The following is a 26,980-nucleotide window of genomic DNA, read 5'->3' as shown; positions in this document are numbered from 1 at the left end:
GTCCTCGCTCACGAAAGCGTCTAAACAAAAAGCTGCTCGTTGGTGGCTAATTTTTCTGCTGTCCTAACAGTAGTGTCTAATCTCTGTTGATCCTTCTCTCCACTTAAAGGGAAAAACACAGACGTTCTCACACATCGAACACTCCTCACCAGCTGAGCCCGAGCCATGTGTGAAAGCCCTTTCTGTCTCTGTCAAGAGCGGAAAGGAAAAACAACTTTCGCTTACAACCGTATTCTGAAACGTAACTGGTAGTTGGCAGAAAACTTCAAGTGAGGGGGTGCACATTTCCACACGATGAAAAGCCAAACGGATCTGGCAAGAAGCCCCAAATAACAGCAATCCTGCACAAACAAGTAAACTTGGATGAGTATCCATAGTGCTAAGATGAAGGTCATTACATTAAGATACGACTATGAAGTTTCAATAGGATGTAAAGATTCACTCGGCTCACGAAGCGATTCACGATGCGATTCACGTGCTGATCTCGCGATACTGATCTGTTCACAACTTATTTTTACAAAATTAGTTGAGACAAATATGAAATAAACAACTGCCCTTTTATTGATTCTCTTTGTTTGTAAAATAAAAATATTGTTTATGTCAAATAACAAATCTAAACTCCAATAAAAAAAAATTAATACAATAAAAAAAAAATTCAGAAGTCTCTTTAATATAAACAACGACTTTGTCTGTAACTTTCTTAGATTTCTTTTACATTTTAGAAATACCAGCATATCCATGTATACCAAGTTTGCAGTAAACACAGCTGCCCCTGCTGTTCAAAATGTGTATTGCAATTCATTATACATCTCAACCGTCTTGAATCGGCACTAATTATAATCGAATTTCAACCAGCTCAGAGCGAATCGTTACATCTCTAAATTTCGATATTGGATATTAATTATGGATGAATCACGATTTTCTAATATTCGATTAGTTGATTTAATAATAGAACATCGAATAGTGTGTGAAGATTGCGAAGATTGCTCATCATAAGTAAAGAATTAGGAGAGGCATTCCTTTGAGGGTGAAGCATCCACAGGTCAACAGCAATTGGATAGTTTAAGGATCAGATCAAGCTAGTTTTATGCTAGACGGGAAGGGCTAACAACGGCCCCCATCACTCAAATGATCGCTAAAGATATGCTTCCTGATCAGCAAATACTGTGAGTGCCATCTTTCAGACTGTGCATAATATGTTCCTTCTAGTGGTGGGCCGTTAACGGCGTTAACGGCGTTAACGCAGTGAGACTCTTATCGCGCGTTAAAAAAAATGTCGCCGTTAATCTATTCTCAAAGTTGTGTTGGGAGCTGGGTCTATACTACGCAAGCTATGATGATTTTCTCCTTGATATTTTAGCGCGGATGTATACCAGTTTAACTGCACTGTACGGGGCGAGAACGAGATTTTTCAACTCGCGTGATTCGCGTCATTCGCGGAAGCAGAAGCCGCCTCATCATCTCATAACCAGGGCTTCATTCGCGCGATTCGCGCAGCAAGTAGGTCTATTGGCTCTTTGCATTAACACATAAATCACTCGCGCTTGACGCGCCATTCGCGTTTGGTCTGAACACAACATAACGTTACTGTGAAATTACCGCATCAAACGTGACGTGCTAACATGGATGCAGCTATGAAGCCGCCGGGTTTGCTTCAGGGAATATTAATTTTTAAGAAGCTTCCCAATGGAAACATCGACAAGACTAAGGTTGTTTGCACCTTGTGCAATGCGGAATTGGTTTAAAAAAAACACTTTCTCTCAACAGGTAGTGGTCTAGCTTTAGTTGAAACCAGTAACTTTGTATTGAGATCTAATGTATTATGGCTCCTGTAAGACAGGTCGCTTGTTGCTCCCTCACTCTTTGTAAGTCGCTTTGGATAAAAGCGTCTGCTAAATGACTAAATGTAAATGTACTGTAGGAGCTCTTCCAGTCTCAAGTACCACCTAAACGGAAATCATCCCTTAGCTAATGCGGAAGTAAACACACGTTCATCTTATTGAACATAATTTAATTTTGATCACCAATTATCATAGTAGAACAGCTTTCTCAAGCAGTTTGTGATGCATTTTGGAAACAGGAGATGAGCCCCTGGTCTAATGCGCCACCTGGCTTGAGAAACCCGTTCTCAAAGACTTACTTTTAGTCATTATTTGGGTAGCACACATATTCCGAATGCCTTCGGCAGAATTCAAATGAGCCATTTTAATCTAGATTAATCTAGATTAAAAAAATTAATCTATGCCCACCACTAGTTCCTTCATTTGGTTATTTTTATAAAATTAATATATTTCAACATGTTATCCTTAAATGACTATATGATACCTTATTCCTTAAAGAACTAAACAGTTTGTCGTGATAAAGATGGAAAGCATGAATGGTCGGTCTCTCTCTCTCTCGGTTTATGTATGTGCAGCCTATATGCACCTAGGGGTGCGATTTTAGAAGAATTTCAAATAATTCCTAGTGAATATAAAATATTATTTTTTTATATTTACATCAGCCATTAATGTAAAATGTCCTTTTTGAAACTTCCTATTTAATATTGTAAATGCAGCACTAATGTAATATTACTACAAAATATTACTACAACAAGACATTAGAAAATTCTGCTTATTATTATTCAAGCCACTTGATCGGTGCAGAAAATATTTTCTATTTATATGCTATTCCCAAGGTTCATGTGAATAAATACAAATGAACAATGAAATGACAACCAAATCATTAATCCCAATTATTTCTATGACAACTAAACCACAGACAACTACCAGAGCATCACCAGAGTAATATTTCACATCACAATCGGAGACCAGGGGCGCACTTCAACTACACTGCAACCGTTCAGACAACCAATAATAAAGGCAGCGAAACCGAAGGGAGACAGTGACTGCACAAAGAGATGTTTGATTATTACGGCCAGACACACACAGATAAAGACCATGTTTGAGATCTGTCGAGCTAAATCTCCCAGTGCCCCTCTCCCCTGTGACCTCATCACAAATTTAACACATAACAGACGGGACAACAGCGTCCTTCCAATAGACCAGCGACGTTCAAAGCAAAGAATCAAACCAACCCCAAAAAGACTATAGCCCACGATGGTGTCACAGATTCACAGACACTTTGAAAGTCGACATCAATGATCCGGCCTCTAAATGGGTGTTTGGGTACTTGCAACACAAATACAGAATAGCGACCTCGGCAGAGCCAATTAAGATTGAGTTTTGTGTGAACTGGTCACGCTGTCTAAAAAAACAGCAAAAACTCAGATTTCAAGGCAGGTGGCCTGCTGTGGCGATAAGAGAGGGTTACCTGCTCTTGTTCCCCTCTCGATAGGAATGGTGTCAGTGCTATTACAGACTAGACTGTGTGCCTGTGTAAATGGTGACCAGAATCAAGACTAGACTGTTGTTTATGTTTATCAAGATCTAAACCTGACTGTCGTGAATGGTAACCAGAATTTAGACAAATCTGTTGTGAATGGTGACCAAGATCCAGAGTAGATTGTTTAAGAAAGACAAGGAAATAAATCTAAACAAAATTGCTATAAGAACTCGAAATTTATTTCATCTTAACATCACTTTGCAGCATTATTTCTTCTAACTATACAGGAAATACTCTTGAAGTGAACCCCACAGTTGATACAAAATTAATATTTATATTTTCATAGGCATCACTAGACATGAGCCACAACAGTTCAAACACACGCACCGAAATGTGGGTGGTGAACCATACGGTTCGTGTTTTTACGGAGTGACTGTGAAATGTCTCAGTGACTGTGTGTGGGGGGGAGATCGTAACGTGGTGGAATCTGTATGCGGCTTTAAACTGAGCCCCAGTGACACTCCGTCACCCAATTACCTGATGCAGACACACACACGCACATAGCACTGAATATTCTATGACTAGTGCCCATGTACACCATCCAGAAGAGAATAAAATTCAAAGAATTAAATAAGCAGAACGTAATTTATTAAAAAAGCAGAAGTGTGAGACTTCCTCCTCTCAACACAGCGTCGGTTACAGGCATGACTTAATTGGGGACAAATTTGCACTGCATGTGTTTACACCCCATCAATACCATGAAGGAAGTCACTGTTTTAATTTGGAAGAAAATAATAACGTGCGAAGCGACCCAGTTCTTAAGACAACACATTGTACTTTCTTGTGGCTCAGTGGTAAGAGAATAGAGCTAGCAACGCCAAGGTCATGGGTTTGATCCCATGGGATTGCACATAGTCAGAAATATATAGTACAATGCAATGTATATCGCTGTGGAGAAAAGCATCAGCCGAGTGCATAAATGTAAATTTACTTTATCATCTGTAAACCATTTAATATGTGTTTTACAGTGTAATCACAAAAAATTATTCACTATCATGTTGAGCGGCCGCACATCTCAAAATTTTTCTGGTTAAAAAATATTCACACAGCCGTCCCTCAAACAATATGCTCTTGTGTCTAGCTTTCTATGTGACACATTACCTAATGGACCCATTCAACTCCGTTCTAATGGTGCCCGTCAACCTTAAAGGGGTCATATGGCGGAAATACATGTTTTTTGTCTTCGGTGTGTTAAAAGTTGCACTTGCATGTATTAGACACATGTAAAATTGCTAAAATCTAAGTGTTGGAACAAAAGATGCATTCTATCTATAAGCCAATGCGAACCCAGACCTGCCTGAAACGCTGTGTGTAACCACACCCCCACACATGTACGTCACTATGTGGTATGATTTGACTAAGACCGCCAAAATGTATACACAAGTAAGGTGGGGGGTCTTGTAAATCTGATTGTACCGTCGCTGGCGCAGCATGATGTTCCGAATATGGTAAGAGGCGTTACATTTCCGTGCAGTATTCGACCAATCACTACGCACTAGTGACCAGGCCAATCAAAGCACACCTCGCTTTTCAGTGCGATGAGCTTTGTGAAATATCATCACGTTTCAGAGAGGAGGAGCAAAGAAGAGATACAAACATGCACGGTAAGTGGAAAATACAGCGTTTTCTAACCTTAAATTGTGTATACACATTGTATTACATCTAAAGCATACAATTATATTTGTTTTAATCAAGTCAAATGACCTCTTTAAGGTTTTTCTGACCCAACAACCCTAACCGGTATTGTATCAGTATTTTATAAGCTCATGGGTTCGATATCACATATTCTAATAAAAATGTATACTTTGAATGCACGGTCTCTCGCTCTGTATTAATGCATCTGCAAAATGCATAAAGGTAACTGCTTAATAATCCCTAAAAATTGCTCCCCATTCAGTTAAACTGAAGTAAAAATGTAGTTATTTTTTGTTAAGATTAAATTATTCATAAAGCACAATAAAACAACGGTCGTTGACCATGCTGTACAATACTTATAAAAATTTAAATAGATATAAATAAATAAAAACGAACAACATAAAAGAGAGACATAAAAATACAAAGACACACAAGCTAAAAAACGACTCAAATATTATAAGCCTTTCCTAAAAGGTAGGTTTTTAGTTTTGCTCTAAATGGAGATTCTGAAGAGATGTCTCTTATAAGGGGTCGGCTATTCCACAATTTGGGACCAGCTATGGTAAAAGCCCGGTCTCCCTTTTTTTTCAACTGCGATCTACAATCCTAACAGATTCTGGCTAGAAGACCTTAAACATCTTGCTGAACTGTTAACAGTCACAAGTTTAGATAAATAGGAAGGAGCTAACCCCTTAAAAACCTTAAAGACAAAGAGTAGAATCAAACTCTATTCTTAAAAGATATAGGCAACCAATGGAGAGAGTGAGATGGGGTAATGTGCTCATATTTTTGTGTGCCAGTAAGCACTCTGGCTGCTTTGTGTTAAACTTTATGACACCAGAACCATAAATGCATTATGGGGGTGCAAAATGGTTATCATAAAAATACAGAAGTGGACCAACAACCCGTATTATCTACTCTCGCTGTGTCACGTGCAGTAACCTCAATGTCAATATCACTGTGTTTCACTACCTCACTGCAGTTTCATGACATCTCTGAGCAATCACAGAATAATAAAGAGGCAAATAAAATTACAGTTTACATGAATAATAAATTATTGAAGCTTTAAACAAACCGACACGTTATTCAAACAAACTGACTTCTCAATTAGTTCAAGTTTCATCTTAACAACAGCAATGCTCATTGTTCAATCACAAATATTACAGCATTATATCAAAAAAACTATTTTTCTTTTGGTTGCCTTCTGTAGTTTACATTCAGGTCCACCATTGTCTACCGTAGTAGGAAAAACTTCAATGGTAATCAAAAGTGCCCCAGACTGTTTGCTTTCCTATACTCTTCAAAATATATTTTGTGCTCAACTGTACAAAGAAATTTAAAAAGCAATTCTCCTACTATGGTAGTCAATGGGGCCCAAGAACTGTTTGGTTACAAGCATTCTTCCAAATACCTTTCCGTGCCTTCATCAAAACAAAGAAATATATACAGATTTTGAAAAACTTGAGTGTGTAAATGAAAACACGACTGTTTTTCGGAGAACTGTTCATTTCAAACGCTTGTTCACTACGATGCAGATTTGTATGTCCTGGATTACGGCCATACATGCACAATACGACAAACCCAACCAGTCATCAATTACAGAGCGGGAGAGAGAGCGCACGCTGCTCTTAAGAGATAAAAGACATGGAGGTGATGCTGAAAGAGAATCAGAGTACAGAGACGTGGATAAAAACAGACACCGGGTCAGGAGCAGCTAATTATGCTGTCAGCAGTAATGTGCTCACGGCTGTGATCACCGCAGGGTCATCCGTACTACACGCACCTGAGAATGAGGTGTGTGTGTGTTTCGAGTTAGCAAACGAGCCTGTTTGTGTACCCGGCATGAGTCCTTCACCTCTCGGATTTGCACGCGGGACCAGATAGAGAAATTCTGACACATCCGGCATACTATGCCCTTCATAGGGTTCTTTTAAAATGTTTGTCCAGCCAGAAATTAAAATTCTGTCATTGATGCCCTCTTGTGACACTTTCTCTACCACAGAGCGCAGGAGGAAAAAATGTGGGTCTCTTTATTAACATGAGAGTACCTTAAAATGTAAGGTCTCTTGCACTGTCATTCTCTTTACTCACCCGCCCAACTGTCTTCCTCCTCCCCATCCTTTGCTGTGATGTTCCCATAATTTTAGCAACCAGCAGTCCATTATTAGCTGTAAAAATGCCACTTTCATTACACCATTGTCAGAGATGCTTAAATCTGCATCCTTCGGCACCAAAACTTCCCTGTCTCCAATTCCCATATCTGCTTGACCTCCCAGCATCCTTCTCAGCCCATTAAAGAGACTTTTTTCATGGAGACTTTTTTCATTGTCCTCTTTTAAAACACTTAATCAATGGCTCCTGTTGTGTTCAGCATAGCTTGTAGTATGTCAGACTCACCTCAGAGTTTCAATACAAAACTAAATTGTTTTAAAAGTTAAAAACAGCCACACAATAGGCTTCCCATTTTCATTTCCTCATCCATACGCTTCAATGGGTTACATAAAATGGAAAACTTACCTATTAGTGACTAGAAAGGGATGACTATCAAATCACTGTCGCTTCTCTCTCAGTCAGCCTCACTATGCTGGGAGGGTATTGATTCACAGTTAAATGTTGTTTCTGATGTGGATGGTGATCTGGAAAGAAAGCAAAAGAGAAGAGAATGAGCACAATGCTGGGAGGTCACTGGGAGATTCCACAAAAATCTGTGACATCACAGAATGAAAGTAAAGATAAAGGGAACTACCACAAATCCAAAACCATCTGATTTAAACACTTGCATAAATGTAAAATGTAAATAACCAATACACACGCACCTGTGACCGCACATCAATCAGGTGAATAACAAAACAGTCCCACACGCTACACATCTAGCCTATATCTGTTGCAGTATAAATGTATGGAAAATTCTACCTTTCATAATATTTACAGTATTGACTAGTGATGCGATTCTTAGATTTAACATAATGGAGTTTATAAACGGAGTTTTATGGTTTGACAGCGATAACACAGCGCTAATTATTGTCTTCCAAAACCTTTAACGTGTAAATTTCAAGTGTTTTACATACAGACTTATTTAGAATTGTTGAGAAATTATGAAAGAAATCATTCGTTTTTACTCTTTCTCCGCCATTAAAGGTTCTCGTCATTTAAAAAAAACGCTTAGCCGCCAGAGACGAGTTATTACGTAAATCAGTTTTGTAATGTTGTAATGCAGATGGCGCTGTTACACACCTTTGGGAAAAAGTACTGAAACCAAGAACCTAGAATGTATATTATGAATCGTTCTGTTAATTTGTCACTCTGTCTTTAAAATAGTCAGCTATAGACTGCTTCATATTTGCGGTTTAACACTTGCTAGCCCAATAAATCCAACATAAATGCATAGAAACTTTGTATTTGTAGTTTTATACAGTTGTTATTATTTAGTTTTATATTCAAGATATATATTGGCTATGAAATGATTTGACACAAATATAACGTGTCACTTTTCACAATCCTCCTGTATAGCCCTCAATTTTGTCAATGGCCTATTTTTTTACCTATTACTTTTACCACATAATATTTAAATTAAATTTGCCAGCTCAACACCGAATGAAGTCAAAAACACACTTTAGTGTGGAGACAGGGGGAGTACACAAGCTATTTTGCCGTTTGCTCTTGTATCGCTCTCGTATGACAATGACAGGATTTAAGCAGATCGACCTATGCACTGAGTGAATGAAGTTACACACGTCTAATAAGTTTCAAGCTGAACAGTGCTATGGATTTGGTTGTGCTGAGAGGGATCGCTTTGTTTACTTTTAACTTTGAGGCAGTCAGATCGTAATGATGAAAGAATGCCCAGGTGTGGATGGTAAATAGCAATGAGAGCGCAGGCCAGCGGTAGAGGTGGGAACAATCGCGCTCGGGCACAGTTGAGAGCACCCGGGCTATATGCAGGTACACCCTTACTGATAGAGAAAATGTGGATGGACCCGACAGGAGCACAGTACTGTGCTATAGCATTAGCCTATAGCTGACAAACTAACAACACAGCTGTGAAATAAACTAATCTTGTGCTTGTGAAATATGAATAATGTGTGCGTGGGCTCAATTATATATATATATATATATATATATATATATATATATATATATATATATATATATATATATATATATATATATATATATATATATGTATTAGACTGACGGATCAGATTTTATGCAGTTTTACCAGAGGAACACCGCGCTGTCTGCTTGCTTTGTTGGAAAAAAACGATGATAGATAGTTCTTTCACAAGAAATCCAATGTACACAATAGGAAATATATTCACAGCTCTCTGATTTATTACGTTTTTAGACTTAAAGTGCAAATGGATGTTATATTGTGAATTCTTGGCATGGAGGATTTTGCAGTGTGACCACGTCTGGATTTCTGAGTGACGTGCAGTATCATAATAAAGGTATTTAGCTCCATTATGAAATTATGATCGGATTTGCACTCCTCGTCCAAATGATTATATGAATGTTGTTCGAGCATATATTTTATAAATCTCTGTTCAGATATCAATGCTTAACAGTAGGTGATATTTATTACAGACATTAAACAAAAATATTTAGTAAATTAAAAAGATGAGAAACAAAAATACGTAGGGTTCTTAATGGTAGCACAAAATGTCAGAACACCGGCTTAACCTAAAACCTTGTGTGTTTTTAACACAAGCCTGTGTTTATATGACAGTTCAGACGCAATAAGAAACGAAAATGAACTTTAGTACACGTGTGCTGTGACAGCTGGTGTCTTTGCAAGTGCCTGCTCATGTCAGAAAGCATATCAGCGTAATTTTTCATATCAGGCGGAAATTTAATTTTTAAGTCAATATTGGTCCAAAATTTCTGCTTGCCGATAATATTGTGCATCCCTAGTATTGACGTATGCTATGATATTTCTATTAATCAAACCATAAAAAGCTTTTTACCTTGTAGTACAAAACCTTTGCTTTGTTTTCCATCCGTGCTAACACTAAATGGCAATCTTCAATGTCTTGACAAATCCAAAGATGGTCTGGTATTTAAGGAGGGGAACAGAACTCAATGGGGGCTGATCAGTCTGAAGCCTTGAGCGACTGAGGGCCAGTTCTGAATCCCATCATCCTCTAGACATGACATCAAACACAAGCTGAGCTCTAACTGCTCCACACTCTCAGAAAAGCTCAAATCTCTACAGCTTAACACTATTATCATCAGAAAACCTGCTCACGGCAATCCAGGGCTGGATTCTCGATCACTTCTACCCGTCTGTATGTGTGTGTCTTGCCTGGTACAGCAGGTGGAGGTGTAAAACTAAGAATGAGAGATTACTGGGTCACAAGATAAACCGCTTCTTTACAGACGACTGAATTATAGCCCTTCCACATTACTCCATCAACGCTAAACAAAGCACTGAACTTTTATATCAGGCATAATAATGCACCTGGTGAAAGTTTGTGATCCAGTGCTCAAACAACTTTATTTGTCCGCTTCCTTCCTCTCTTTTCACTTTTTATTTTGACAAAACAAAACAAAAACATTTTGAGCCAGGAAATTTTGGATGCTGACCGTCTTCAAACACACTTGCGCCACAGTACTTAAAAGTTTCATGAACATATACTCAACAAGTCCTTTAATGTCTTTCTGCGATGTATCAAAGCAACTGGCAGGACATTTTTTTTCCCTAAGCTCAAACACATTTTTTACGGTTTATGGTGTTCATTTCCCACTTTCCTGCTACCTAGCAACCTCATAAAATCCTCCTTTCGTGATGCCGTTTGCAACAGTTTTTTTAAAGTGGTGGTCAAAGCACCTCACTCACTCTGACGCAAATGCGCACAAAACCTTCAAAACAAATGGGACCCGACAGGGATCAAACAATACGGTACACACTCAAACAATGCATGGTGATAGGTATCACTTATTATTTTGCAATACATAATCACTGCAAAGTGATTTTATTACGCTTGGCTGTATAACTTATACACATATTATGTTCACATCAATATTTTTCTAATCAAATAAACAACCAACAGGATTTGGAAAGTTCCATAGAAGCATCATTAAAGTGGCTGGACCTACATCAACTGTTCATTCATTCATGTTGTGATGAAAAGCACTGTAGGAGCTTACCATCACAACCTTTTATGTTGCACAGAGGAAACACATTCAAACCAAACAAGACACAATAACATGAAGACACTATCCTTTTTTGGTCAACCAAACCTTAACTGCTCATGACTTTCACATCCGATCAACTCAAAATGACATGTTTATCAATGTTGGTCAGCCTTCCTGTAATGCTGTTGAAACCACAGCTGTCATAAAGCAGACAAGTCATTTCGGATCTTGCAGCTATGCTACACGTCAACAGAATTCTCACCTCTGCTCTTACATGGAAGAATAAAGCTAATAGGCTGTCTAATGAGCTTTAAAAAGCCAATTCCTTAACATGCACAATCATAATTAAAATATTGATACTTAGTCTCTTAGTGTATCTATTCATGTGCAAAAGAAACGACCACAATACTATACTATTGATTTCTGTACCTTAACCGCAAGGACACAAGAATGGAAACATTTCCCTTCATTTAACAAAGAAGACTGTGGGGTAAAAAGCGAAAAGGGATAAATAAACATTTTGTGCATCTTCATTCAAAGAAAAACTAGACATTATACAAAGAAGAAATATTAAAGTTTAAAAATTGCTACACCACTATTAAACTTGCATGCCATTTAAAAGTTCACAAAAAATGAAGATCATACCATTTGTCTATATTTTTATATATTGACCCTCACATCACTTAAAAAATGCATATGACACTTTTTTCTGTTGAAAACAAATGTTGTTTTGTTACCAGCTTTTCCAAATATCTTATTTTGTGTTCTTCATAACAAAGAAAGTCAAATAGGTCTGGAATGACATGAGTATGTGGATTTTTTTTTTCTTCATTTTAGCAAGAGGGGAGATACCCAATGGTAAAAGATTCTAAAGTCAATTTAATTTATATAAAATATGATTTATACACGGGAACAGAACAACAGAATAATTTTTTCACTACACGCATTCTCATTTGGTCATTACGGATAAGAGTAAATGCATTCCGCTCTTCGGATTTTAAAAGAAAGCAATAAAACACACACACAAATTCAGAGACAAAGAAAAGTTCCCCTCTGAAACAAAGCACATACACTGATCTTCAGAAAGTTTCGAGCAAACACTTCCTCATCAAGAAAGCAAACATATTCACAACTTCCCAGCATAGAACGACTGATCTGTATCAAAATGAAAGAGAGAGAGTTTGATTAAAGCAAAGTAGATTCAAATGAAATAACTGAATCAGGTTTTCACATCGCATGCAAATAAACCTAACAACTAAATAAAAATAACTTCGGCAAATAGGTGCATCAATTCCCAAGACTGTGTGAATGTGTGTGCAAGAGATGAGAGTGAGAGAGATGAAATGAGAGAGTGGAAGAGACAGAGCGAGACAGATGATCAACTCGGCGTCACACCGCAATCTGCTATGAGAGGGAAAGAATGAGAAAAACAGAAAAGTATAGGAGATGAGAAACAAGGAGAAAGAGTGAGATGAATGAAAATGGATATAGAGAAAAGTTGGGTGGTATCTAAAACAGGCCCATTTCACACATCCTGCATCTGAAGTGCATAAGTGGCACAACAGCGCTTCCAGAGCTTTTACAAAGGACATCAAGCTACAGCCTGTACAAAAATACAGTGATTTTACGGTGTATGATGTATTTGAAAAGTTATAACAATCAAATTTAATTTGGCTCTATTACTAAATTTCACAAAAATAAAAACAACACCGTGATAAACAAGTGCCAACAATGACACACTACCTAATACATCCGGATACACCCACTATTGAACCACAAGGTGTGTGTTATTGCCCCCTTCAGGCAGGAAGATGTACAGGTGTGCGCTTCAGAGTAAAGCAGCGGCGTGTTAAAACGAATAAGCGAGACTAAGTGTCAACATGAAAAGTGTTGCTGTCAGCTGCAGGACAGATAGAAATGCTCACACAGGAACACTGAAGATAAATGCTTTCCGTCTGCACGATCAACAGAAGACATCCAAGGGCAACAAGACACGATGCTCTCTGCCAAGTCTGCATCGCTTTTCCTGCCGTATTTATCCTTCCTCTCTCAATCCAAACACATTCACCAGCTTTTATCTGCACCCTTGATGTGTCTTTCATACACGAACCCTTATCCTAATAGTGAGAGTGTTGATGTCAACAGACGGAGACTGCATTTACGCAGCTATCATTTCTTTCTCAAGAGACGATCTTTAAAAGAACACATTTTCCACAGTTGACAAAAGCGATAATGAAAGAGGAGCTGCGAAACAAAAGGAAGAACAAAGAAGCCACCAGAAGGACGCAAGAGGACTTTCTTGGACATCTGAAGAGAGTTACGAGAGACAGATTAAATGAGAGGGAGATGCACAACAGATGAAAAGATGTATGAAGATAAAAGTGTCCGGGTGAATGAGTGATAAGGAGTTTGACACTAACTTAATCACTGATAATTGATTCTGCTCCTCAGAAGAAGGTGATACAAAGAGCTATAAAAGGCATCGGCGTGTGTGTGTGTGTGTGGGCTGTCATGAGGTATTCCGTCTTTGCTAAGAGCAGGTCTATAAAGCATCTTGACATCATACCTAATGAGAATGACATCAGAGCCTTCCGAGACACGGATGGCTTTGATCATACGCGTAGCTTTTAAAATCATCAGACACTTTGAGGAAGCGAATTGTGAGGCCACCCGTGTGGATGGACAGCACAAGGATGGAAAGCAAGCTTGTCTGCTTTGAACCGACGCTTTTGTTACAGATGAGACTGTTATAATGTTTTTTTACATTAAGGATGTGATGATTATTCTGTCTTCAACAGCTTAAGACACCACAAACTGGTTCTTTCCTGTGTTTATATATTTACTATTTCAGTGGGTCACGGTTGTGAAACACAGCCTGCAATTAATAAGCAGAAGCAGGTTTTATCATGGGAGACTTCCTCTGTCGAGAGCGTTTTTTAAACATCAGTGATAATGAGGCCAGTTTTGGTTTGTAACCCTGAAACAAAGAACTTTAAAAGTGAATATCAATGTAAAGATGTTTGTAGTTATAACTGTAATCTGCACATTTTGGTTGGAAAATAAAAATTAGCTTCAGCAAGTACGTTTTTTTTGTTTTAAAACGCACTGTGATTCCTTACCTTAGGTGAAATAAATATGCCTACCTTATTTTTTAGATGCAAATGCAATGCAAAGCTTAACAAGACAAAGAAGAAAACAATATTTATATACAGGGCTGATCGGCAGGAAATATCTTGCTCATATGACTAGGGATGGGTACCGAAACTCGGTACTTTATCGGTCCCGGTGCTAAATTATGAAAGACCGAAGTATCGATAAGCTCTGACGTTAACGATTCTGCTGTCGGTACTGGAGAAATTAAGAAAAACATTTCCTATTTATTATTGATAAATAAACGTTACCTAGCATATTTTAACTGACCAACCATTTCTAATTTGCGATTATATTTAAGACATTTTCCTGCATTTTCGTTATTTGCAATCTCGCACGCGAAAAGTGCGTCAGTCCCACACTACACAAACTCGCGCGCGAGCTTTCGTGTTGTGCGCGCACGAGCTCTGTGTAGTGTGGAACTGACGGACATTTCGCGTTAATAAACACACATCACATTAAAGAATAGCCTACACATAAATCTTTAGAGGATTTTTTCTGCAGTAGCCTAAATAAATCTTAAACATAGAAAATGCTTTCACAGTACTGCATTTAAAATGGATGAATAATAGTAAATTATGCTTAAGAAACTATAAAGCAGAGCTTACCTAAAAATTAATTTGTAGTGATGAAATACATAAACTTTTGTGTGTGTGTGTACATTGCAAGAGTTTCCAAACCTGTATAATTTTAAGCCCAAACATGTTACACTGCACAACCAGGACAAGACCATGATTTGAAACGACATCTCATCTGATATCAAGGATTTGAATGTATAAAGTGTCTAAGGCATGAACCTGAGAGGGCCTGTTGCTGATGCATGTGCATGTGCTACACTACACACATCATCACAAAAGAGAAGATCTCCAGCCACAACACATCATTGGAATACCATTTCTTTATTATTAAACAACAACAAAAACACAAACAAACTTAGGCCCCCATGCATTTTTATTTTAATTCTCTATGAATAATAGGCGGGTATCAGTCATCTTTTACATGCATTAAGATATGTTAGGTGAGTAAAGAATGTTTTAAAGAGTGAAAACAACTCCAGCTTTAGTTTTATCTTTGATAAAAAACACAACAAAAAGTACCGATAAGAGTACCGTTAAAGTACCGGATCGATAAATGGTACCGATAAAAGTAGTAATACCGTTAAAACCTTAACGATACCCATCCCTACATATGACAGTCACGAAGTATAAGGGAAACAAGCACAACGGCTCCATCTTTGTTGCTAGGTCTTAACAGTCGGAATGGAGGCATCAAGCCCGTTTACTTTATTTATGACCAACTTTATAAATAACAAAGCCAGATATTCTTGTCAGATCTGGGTTTTGTTACCGCGAGTTAGAGAAGAGCCTTTTCTCCGCTGTCGGCTTGTGGTTATTGGCTTGTTGAACAGAGATAAACGGGATAAAATGTTAATGCGTTATGAATATTTAATGATGATTATAAGCTTGATGTGAAATTGTGTCTAAATAAAAACGTAACAAATTACGTCATTATAAACTTCATTTAAAATAAATGAATATTCATATATGAAATTATTGAAAATTGCCCATCCCTAGTTTTAAACAGAGACGGGCATAGAGAGGTAAAAGTAGCTGACTGCAGCTTGTTTTCCCTAACTTTCACTGTGACATTAGCATATGGTAAATACAGTAGCATCACACAGAAAACAATTTCAATTTTATTTTTAATTAGCAGTAACAGTAAATAGCTCCGAGCAAGACTGCACACTTAATGACACTGATTCTTCTTTTGCTCGAGAAACTTAATATGTGAAAATTTCAGCAATTTTGTGAACGTTATCAAATATCAGCATCTCTAGACTATCAGTATCAGCCATTTTCAAAGCCATATTGGTCAGCCATTACAACAAAAACTTATCAGCAGACTATGCAAGCAATAACAAGCTAATGCCACCTGGAATGTCAAGCTAGTGGTGCATTTCCAATCCCTTTCCAGTGCTAATTTTCCACACCGCTTTACTGCTATTCCCAAACCTTGCTTTAGTTCAGTCAGAGGTTAATGATGCTGATGAGCTCATTAAAAGATGCACCTCATGACTCCTAAAACATCTGCATCAGCTTCAAAAAGGCACTCGCTCTTGAAGAGAATACTTTTATGAGCTTGGTATAAACATCTTACTCCAATTCAAGCAATATGTACTGCAAGATTCACCAAACCAGGACCAAACAAACTATTTGGTGCTTCATATGATAGATCTTTGCATAAAGGAATTGTTCACCCGAACATGAACATTTTCTCATAATACGCTTTTTTATAGGTAAAAGTATCCATCCCATAATATAAAACTAACACTATTTTCAGCATACTTGGCAAAACTGAAACCAAAACAAGAGCCGAAAATTGCATATTAAAAAAGGATAATTAAGATTATGTATAAAATATGTTAGATATAGAAACTATATATAAAGAAGCAAAAAATACCTGTATATGACAGATTGATCTCAAGAGATCAGATTGTAAATGTAACAACCCTGATAATAAAAAAAAAGAAACCATTACAGGTATGAATGGTTTCCATTGCAATACCATTGAGAACCAATAGCTTTTTGCATTAAAACCATTACAAAATTGTAGTTTGTTGGACATTATTTCAAAAGGATTAATCTCCCAGATCATCAGATCTGTAAGATTTTAACACGAGCGAGAGTTTATTCGCAGTTTATAATACAGACGCGGTGTGGTGTCATTTGCCTGTCAGAAATAGGTATTACATCTTTAATAACTGTTAACATCTTTAAACAGCCGTCCAAGTTCAGAATTACATGAAAAGGCACTTTATTTACACGCCACTCCCTTCACGCGGACTCTGAACTCATCTGGAGAAATAGAGACTTGCGCTTATTCTAAAATGACAATCTGAAAGATATACTTATATGATCTACCTGTTTCTTAATATGAAGAGGTAATTGCTGCTGCTTCCCGAGTGGACGTTTGCCTACTTTGTAGATATTAAGCTTTTGTGCGCAGCCTAAAATTGCACTGTGCAGGACCTACAATGAGTCTGAGCGGCCACTCACGCGTACAGATTCAGTCAGAACATTTCCCTCCGTCAATTTGCAATCATTCGCGACCGAGTTCCAAAGGTTGGGGTTTCAGGGAACCGTCCCCCCCACCTGCTGCACCTCTGTGCCCCCCTGGTTGAGAACCACTTCTATAAACTGATGGACGTTATTTATAAAAAAGACCTGTGTTCAACTGAAGAGAGCAAGCCATATACATCTGGGATGTCACAAGGGTAAAAAAAATTATAAAAGATTTTTAATATTTGAAATTAATCCTTTTAAACACCTGCTAGAGCCTCTGAAATATCCTGCACTAAACTTCCTGCATCTCTCACACACACATCATGTCTAAAGAAGACACACACTCTCTCTCCTCCTCCGTGTGGCTGCTTAGTGGCAAAGCTTTGAGATCAAAGGTTTTACAGATGGCTTAACGAGCAGTTAGAAACATAACAGCAGGAGACAGAAAGAGAGAGAGCGTGCGAGCGAGCGAGAGGAAAGAGACAGGTATTTAGACAGGTAAAGTCACGCAGAGAAAGAGTGAGAGAAGTTGACATCTAGAGAAAAAAATAAGGAGAAATCGACAGACAGGAAGAGACAGGTGGAGCAGAACAAAGCAGGTGAAACTAAAAATGTGGAAAATTAGATATTAAGCTGTACAACAATACACACACAATTTCTCTCTCTCTCCCTCTCTTGACTGAACAGATTTTGTTCTGCGTAAAACAGCATTAACATGAAGAGAATTTTAAGTTTGTATAATGCCAAATAACAGACAACAACAACAAAAGAGCAGAAAACATACAGAAGGACACAATGGCTCATCCAGTGCCAAAGTTCAGCAAAAGCAGAACTTTGATACATTTTTACAACCAAGCCCTTTTGGCAAACAAAAAAAAAAACACTCCAGCGCATCGGTTTCATGGAAATCCTGATCTACATGCTGCCAACAGCCCCGTACCATGAATATTCATCAAACTCATTACCACACAAGTAAGGTAACACAGCAGATTGAGAAGAGAGAGAAAGAGATACACACATACACTGCCCTCCAACAACATTTGTTGAATGCAAACATACTGGCTTAGTTTATTTTCTTACCTTATCAAGACTGAAAAAATATATGTTCTAACATCCAGTGGACAACTTTCACAGAACAGATTCCAGCCACAATAACATCATCATCATCCCATTCAGAAAATAACAGTTTTTGTTAAACAAGCATATAAGCATCCTGGTTTGCACCAACGAAAGAATTGTGCTGGTACATGGACACTGACCAAGTGAAACAAGGGTCATTCGTTCACAAAGAAGTAACAATATAAGTGGGAAAAAAATCTACTGCAACAAAACTGTGACATAAAATGAGCACTTCAGCACCTTTATTTCTCTGGTGAGAGATTGTGAAATAAAGTCCAATCTGTTTATGTTTTCAGTGTATAAGATCTACATGAATACTAATGAGGGCAACAATAATCTAGAAGAAAAGAAGAGCGTGGGAGAGAATGTAGGAAACTGTTCTTACGTGTCCTTATGGACTGTGTCTCTATAAGAAAAAATAATTTCTAAGGTAACATGCTTAAAAGTTTATCTACATTTTTTCTATTTCCCTACGTCCGATTTTAGCAGTGGCGCTTTAAAATGGATAAATTAAGAAACTCAGAGAGGAATTGAGCGTGCTTTATAACTTGCTGTTGGACTGTCAGCAGGTCAAACTGCCTCAGAATTCATCCCTTTAAAGTAATGCCACTAGAATCATCTAAGCAGCGCTTAACAAATCCACTGGCCTTCTAAAAAACACGTCTAAACAATTACTGTTAGACTTCAAAACTGCCTGCGTGCCGTGAGCAATGTTGCCGGCATTATGGCTATTCCTTATGCTTGTGCTTTTGGTGTGTGCTACGATTATAGACCAGTTATATATCAGTTTCACTGTAAAAAAAGATCTCGTAAAAAAAAAGAGCTGGGATACCAGAAATATTCTGTAAAATAATATGGTTTTCTGAGGAAGCAGAGGCTGAGGGCTCGGAGGCGGACTCATACATCACCCGGGCTGAAGTCACCGAGGTAGTCAAGAAACTCCTCTGTGGCAGGGCACCGGGGGTGGATGAGATCCGCCCTGAGTACCTCAAGTCTCTGGATGTTGTGGGACTGTCTTGGCTGACACGCCTCTGCAGCATCGCGTGGCGGTCGGGGACAGTGCCCTTGGACTGGCAGACCGGGCTGGTGGTACCTCTTTTTAAGAAGGAGGACCGGAGGGTGTGCTCTAACTATCGGGGATCACACTTATCAGCCTCCCCGGTAAAGTCTATGGTAGGGTACTGGAGAGGAGAATACGGCCGATGGTAGAACCTCGGATTCAGGAGGAACAGTGTGGTTTTCGTCCCGGTCGTGGAACACTGGACAAGCTCTATACCCTCTCCAGGGTGCTGGAGGGTACATGGGAGTTTGACAAACCAATCCATATGTGTTTTGTGGATTTGGAGAAGGCATTCGACTGTGTCCCTCATGGCATCATGTGGAGGGTGCTTTGAGAGTATGGGATTCGTGACCCTTTGCTAAGGGCTATCCGGTCCCTGTATGACCGGAGCAGGAGCTTGGTTCGCATTGTCGGCAGTAAGTCAGACTTGTTCCCGGTGCGGGTTGGACTCCGGCAGGGCTGCCTTTTGTCGCTGGTTCTGTTCATCATTTTTATGGACAGAATTTCTAGGCGCAGCCAGGGGCCGGAGGGTGTCGGTTTGGGGACCACACGATTTCATCTCTGCTCTTTGCGGATGATGTTTTCGTGCTGGCCCCATCAGACCATGACCTTTAGCATGCACTGGGACGGTTTGCAGCCGAGTGTGAAGCAGCTGGGATGAGAATCAGCACCTCCAAATCCGAGGCCATGGTTCTCAGTCGGAAAAGGGTTGCTTACTCACTTCACGTTGGTGGAGAGTTCCTGCCTCAAGTGGAGGAGTTCAAGTATCTTGAGGTCGTGTTCACGAGTAAGGGAAGGATGGAACGGGAGATTGACAGACGGATCGGTGCAGACTCTGCAGTATGGCGGTCGCTGTACCGGTCCGTCGTGGTGAAGAAGGTCAATCGATTTACCGGTCAATCTACGTTCCTACTCTCACCTATGGTCATGAGCTGTGGGTCATGACCGAAAGGACAAGATCCCGGATACAGGCGGCCGAAATGAGCTTTCTCCGCAGGGTGGGTGGGCGATCCCTTAGAGATAGGGTGAGAAGCTCGGTCACTCGGGAGGAGCTCAGAGTAGAGCCGCTGCTCCTCCACATCGAGAGGGGATAGCTGAGGTGGCTCGGGCATCTTTTCCGGATGCCCCTTGGACGCCTTCCCGGGAAGGTGTTCCGGGCATGTCCCACCGGGAGGAGACCCCGGGGAAGACCTAGGACACGCTGGAGGGACTATGTCTCCCGGCTGGCCTGGGAACGCCTCGGTGTCCCCCCGGAAGAGCTGGAGGAAGTGTCTAGGGAGAGGGAAGTCCGGGCATCCCTGCCTAAGACTGCTGCCCCCGCGACCCGGCCCCGGATGAAGCGGAAGAAAATGGATGGATGGATGGTTTTCTGAGGTAAATTTGCAGAATTTTTCTGTAATTGACGATTTTTGACTGCATTTCAAAAATATACAGCAAAAGAATCCTATAAAAAACTGGCAATAAACAGAAAAATTTTCTGGCAACTGGGGCGTCAGAAATATACCGTAAAAATTACAGTTGGTTCTCTAAAATTTAACTTTTTCCTACTTTTCATGTAAATTTGCCTTTTTCTGTAATTTTACGGTTTTTGACCCTATTTAAAAAATATGTGAAAAATCTGTTAATAAAAAAAAAGCACTATGTTTGCTTCTGTGCTCACGCACATGTTTTAGCCTGTTGTCACTTTTTAAAGCAAACACAAGCTTTTAAAAATGCTTTGAGAAACCAGGCTTGCAATAAGCCACGCTTTACATTTCTAGTTGAGATAACTAGAAGCGTAATTCCAATTAGACAGACACAAATCCAGTTCATACCTGTTGCTGGCTGCTTATATCTACAGTAAACATAATCAGACACGCATACACCATTCCTGACAGGCTAGCCTGATGATTTGGCCAAGACAAAGATACGCTCAGACACTAAGCAGGAAAATACCACAGCCTTTATGTGGAAGCTCACACAGGTATTCACGACCCCAATCCATATTTCAATTTCAATCCTGTCATGTAAACATATTCAATCGACGCTAGGTTTCCTCCCTGCAACCGTCTTCGTGAAAAATTAGCCTATTCTAACTATACTCTCATATCTTTAACATTAAGCACATGGTCTTAAGCCAGAACCTCACTTCTTAAGCCATTAATTTCGTCTTTGACACACCGCTTTTCTCTTTTTTTTTTTGATCTGCTTTAAAATACTTAGAAAGAGACAGAGAGATTAAAACTGAACTATACTGGTACAATAAAGGGTGCAGGGCATGTTTTGTTACCCATAACTTCCATCCACTGTTAATGTAGTGTTCACAGTTCATCTGCCGGTTTGCTGAGCTGCCACTGATGTTTTACACCACTTCCTCTTTCCAAAGCCGAAATATGTGGTGTTTAATGGGTAAATACGCAGACACTTCATCAGCTCCCTTATTAAACAAACACAGATCTATGTTTATTGTGCCCGAGCAAGCCATTTACCGCTGTTAACATTACTCATTACTTAAAAACAACAGCTTAAAAGAATATAACAATCTGAATATTTCAGAAAGCAATCTCTCTTATTCGCAGTCTGCCGCCTGGTCTAGGGTTACTTTGTACATAAATTAACACTGTTCATCATTCGAGGCAATTTGGTGCATAATATCTTGGCTTTGATGGAGTTGCTGAGTAATTGATTGATTACTTTATTTTCAAATAGCGGAAACTGCCAAGCCACAGTTGAGGTAGTAAATCTTTTCGCAATGAAAGAAACCATCACATTTCCACTGGACTTTAATCAGCATCTAATGCAAGAGTTTATTCAGAGTCTCTCCATCAACCCTGTTTTACACAGCTGATAGTTACACTATAGAATCCATCATTCTAGACACCTGCTGTGAAGGCCCGTCAAGATACATCAGCCCTGGAGGAAAACACAAATGCAGTCTGATTCACAATCTAACTTCAGACGGAGTCTATAATTTGTCATTCACAATCTGACTTCAGACGGAATCTATCCGTCGGAAACAGACTTAAGTGTGTTATTACAGTAAACGAATTAAACAGTTCCAGAGTGAGATGTTTTAATAATAGCACAATGGTATTTAAATATATTGGAAAAAATATCAGGAGGCGGTGGCTAAAATTAACCTTAAAACAGTTAAACAACTTAAAACTAAACATCTGCAAATTTATGTCATCCAAACTTGTACGAGTTAATAAACTTTTAAATAAAGTTGTCCACACAACCTATTCCACATCATCTGAATTTATAAGATTATTTTAGTGGGGAACACACCAATGCACAGTCAATAATTCATTCAATTCACACAAAACCCTTATATGGCTTCAGAAAACATGTCATTTTGAAGTTATATTTCCAGTCCCCATAAACTTTCACAACATGGACAAAAAATAAGTCAGCAAACAGGATAATAATCAAAATGCACAATTTCTTAACCATAGAAAGGTAGATGAAAGAAGTTTCAGCTTTGGGGGAACTTTTCATTAAAACCAGCAAACACACCAGTCATACGTGTACAATATAAGGCAAACACTAAACAGGATTAATATTCCTGACCTGTAAAAGTACAGTGATTATGTCAACGTAAGTATTTTACTTGGACCTCACTAATAAATACAATGAAACTCATAGGAAGATCAAATTCAAGTTGCATTGTGTGATATTTTGTAGAACATATAATATAAAATTTGCCTCACAATCAATATGCTTGAAAAGGAGACAGACTAAAGTACTAGCAAGAAGTGGGTCAGACTGGTTTCAGGGCATATGCTAAAGTAACTAAATAAATATGGAAATAAAAAAGTCTGTGGAACAACGGATGGCATAAATTGACATCTGAAAAGAGAAGCAGACAGGAACTTTAACAAATCAGACAATGGTGTGGTCTTATCTAGGGATGCACCGATCCGATACACTGGATCGGAATTGGGGCCGATTTGGGTCTCTTTTTTTCTGGTTCGGGAATCGGACTGACAGGTTCCATTCAAATACGATCCATTGCGTTACCAATGGATGTTACTCTTAAGCTTCAAAAAGGACTAACTATTGGGAAACCAACATAAAAGTTTTCAAGCACTGTTTTCTACGTCATATATTTCTATAGCTTTATGCGGGGAATAAACCAATTTTGATCTTGAACACGCACACGAAGGCCTTAACCAAAGTGACTTTGACATATTAAAAGTTCAAATATAATTGGATGAAAATGACAATTAAGTTATATAAAACATTAATTTTATTCGACCAAACAGATTTTTTTTATAAAAAATAAAGCATTTTATATAATTTTCAACTAATTTTTCGGCCCCCAATCGCCAATTGAATTAACCAGTTTTACTAAATGAGCAAAGCTCATCCACATCCTGCATTCTCTTGCGTTCACTTTAAACGATTCAATGATCTATTATATTCGCTAATGACTGAAAAGTTTAATAGTTTAAATGAATCAGTTCAAATGAATCCATTCAAATGAGTCATTCGTGTGCGAGACGTTCTGAACGCAATGTGTGTTCATACTGGCGAACTCGCTGTGTACAGTAAACACTGATTCAACGATCCAACTGCAAAGCTAAAGACATCACAATGATTTACGTCATATTCATTTAAGAAATTTAAAGAAATTAAACATACTTGGATGCAAAACAAACAGCCGTGAAACACTGCAGTTACAAATGACAGTCTGTTAAATGCACGCATCATTTCTTGTCAAGACACCTGATATTAATTTGGGCAAGAGTCTGAGGCGGCACGACATTTGACAGAGGCAGCCGCCTCCAATTTCTCTTTGCAGGAAAAACCCTGTCCGCTGGTGCTGTCATAGGTTAATCCCCATCCAGCATGCAAGTGTCCGTTAACAGTCAAGACGTTACTTGTTCCTGTGTTTTCATTATTCTTCATAAAAATTAGATATACGGTTTTGCCCAACAGTAAAACATTTTAAAATGTGCTTGAAAGTAAAAATGCTCAAATGCTTCTACGATATTAATAATAATGCTTCTACGCTATTATTAATATAAGATATTAAGTGCTAGTATCGGATCAGTATCTGGCCGATATTCAGAATTCAGGTATCAGAATCAAATCGGCAAAGAAAAAAGTCATCCCTAGTTTTAGCACTTCATTGTTGGGGTTAAGAACTAGGCATCAGACATATAAAAACAGATAAGGACATGCATCATCAGAACTGCTTTCAGGGCTGTCAATCAGACATTTTCACACAATACAATATGCATATCGCTCTTAAGGACACTGATGAGTTGCTATGTGCAAACGTATGTGTCCACTAGTGTTGCATGATAAGGTGTTTTCAATGCATTTCCTAAACATAGTCTTACAGTCGGGATTGTGGAATTGATATCTTAAAAGTGAGAGAGTCAAAGAGCTAAAAAATACTTGACTGTCCTCATATTGAAGTTTAAAACATGATAGCCAAGCCATGCCAAAGCCAAGGCTATGAAGACTATCATAAACATTTCAAAATGTGCCAATAGTACCACATGGTCTTTGTAGTTACATAATACAATGTTTATTAATATTTCAAACGCAGTTTGCACACTTTCATCATGGCTAGGTTGTGATCGGATAAACAAAATTACATAGCATGTCTGTTTGTAATTAATAATCATGCAATCGCTTTATTGATCATGTATTGAAAGCAACAACACAGCAAAATTAAGCACTATCATTCCTTGAGACACAAGTGGGGTGTCTTTAGATGAAGCATAACAACATATTTCCAGCTGAAAACCCTCAGTCATTCCCACTGCCCAGCCATGAATGCCACAGTTAAGTTTCAAAACCGCACGGGCAGAACAACATGTCAGCTCTTTCTAATTCCTGCAATGCAGCAACATATTCAACACGTCTGCGTGAACACGAACATGAACGCGACTCACTTTCTGGCAAAGTGCGCCTCTGCAGCGCCGCACTGCGCATGCGCCCAACAACAAACCACTATTTGGCAGGATGTTTAAGGTGGTCGAAGCGCATGCGTTGACAGACCCTTACATTTACAGCGAATGAAGAATCACTATTAAGCAAAGCTTGTGTCAGTGATACCCAGGCCTCTGCACAAAAACAAATTAAAGGCATTAACAACAATAATCACAAATTAAAGGCATTAACAACAATAATCGCGCTTTGTAGTGAAGATGTCGACTCGACAGAGCTCCACAACTTTAAACACAACCCGGGGAACTGTAACGTTAGCGGACTTATGAACATGTCAGATGAAAACACAGTTAGTAACGTTAACGTTACACATTACACAGTCGTAAACTGCACAACACTTAAAACACGTGAAAATATTCAGTATGCTCCTTTTACTATCCCAGTAGGAAAAAAAATCCCTCCACCGTTAATTCAGTAAAACGTCTGACGGCTTAAAGACAAAAGCTGCAGGAATAAAAAAAAATTCGTATTATACAGAACTCATAAAGTGATAGGACTGATAAGCGCAACAAGAGGCTAAGCTAACGTTAGTTAGCATTACAACAAGCTCAAATACAACCCACACGGCATCCACAAAAGCGTTTTTCACCTTCACCTCGCAAACTGAAGGCTACAATAGCGAAATATATAACTACACCTAGAGTGTTTTGTTGTGTTTTTAAACGTACCTTTTTTGAAGGCAGGTTGTTGTATCGTATCGGATATTTTTCTATGGAGCGGCTTCACGTCCGGGTTAAATGAATGACGGAAAGCGGGAGCGCGCACGCAGATTCCAGCGTCGTGGGATTCAAGCTTTTGTGGTCCGTCATCTCATCTATGCATGATCATATGTAGTTCAGTTTTTATTTTATTGTATATTAGGTGAAAAAGACACAACTGTGAACTTCATTCCAGGACATGTTTCTTATGCTTTTATATTTGTTGTTTTATACATTATAATTCATATAAGGCATTAAATCTGATGTCGGAGAACAGGTGAGGTGGGGGTAGTGTGTAAAAATAAAAATGTTATCATCAAAATCATAAATATTAAAATAAATGTTATCTACATTGCATGGTTTAGACTTGAATTTCAATCTTAAAGTAGCAATACTGCTTTTTAAAATGAAAACAAATGGGAGTTAAAGTTTTATCCCATGTGCAAACTGTATAGCTGATATTTGGTTGAACATCTGAATTCATTTTAATTCTGAATTAAGAAAGATATTTACATGCGCTTCATTACATGTGAAAATTATCATAAATGAACAAAAAAATTCTCCCTCACTCTTTACATTACCACCTCAGTTTATTATTTACTCCATCAAACTCATGGTATCATTTTGTGAAGGGGATTATTGTGTGTGTGTGTGTGTGTCAGGTTGTCCACTCCATTCCTGTGAGGTTAAGGAGAGAGTTGTGTTTGAATAATGTCTTTCTTTCCCTATCTAAACTAAGAGCCAAAAGAAGTTCATGAAATTTAACTAAATATGAAAAGAGTTGGAAAAGTAAT

At 38.6% G+C, this 26,980-nt stretch overlaps 1 protein-coding gene across 1 annotated transcript in view; it reads right to left on the bottom strand.

Annotated features, from left to right (window-relative positions):
• Nucleotides 1–26,293, bottom strand: part of spop (speckle type BTB/POZ protein) — a 67,112-nt gene extending 40,819 nt beyond the window's left edge. The window contains exons 1-2 of the mRNA XM_056751888.1: nucleotides 26,157–26,293; nucleotides 7,537–7,655 (exon numbers count right to left, since the gene is read on the bottom strand). The gene's annotated coding sequence lies outside the window, so the exon portion shown is untranslated. The remainder of the gene's footprint in view (nucleotides 1–7,536; nucleotides 7,656–26,156) is intronic.
• Nucleotides 26,294–26,980: the final 687 nt, after the last annotated feature.

This window comes from Triplophysa dalaica, chromosome 7 (genome assembly GCF_015846415.1).
Source record: "Triplophysa dalaica isolate WHDGS20190420 chromosome 7, ASM1584641v1, whole genome shotgun sequence".
Classification (NCBI taxonomy): Eukaryota; Metazoa; Chordata; class Actinopteri; order Cypriniformes; family Nemacheilidae; genus Triplophysa; species Triplophysa dalaica.
The sequence above is the reverse complement of the archived record's forward strand: the minus strand, read 5'-3'. Positions and strand labels throughout refer to the sequence as shown.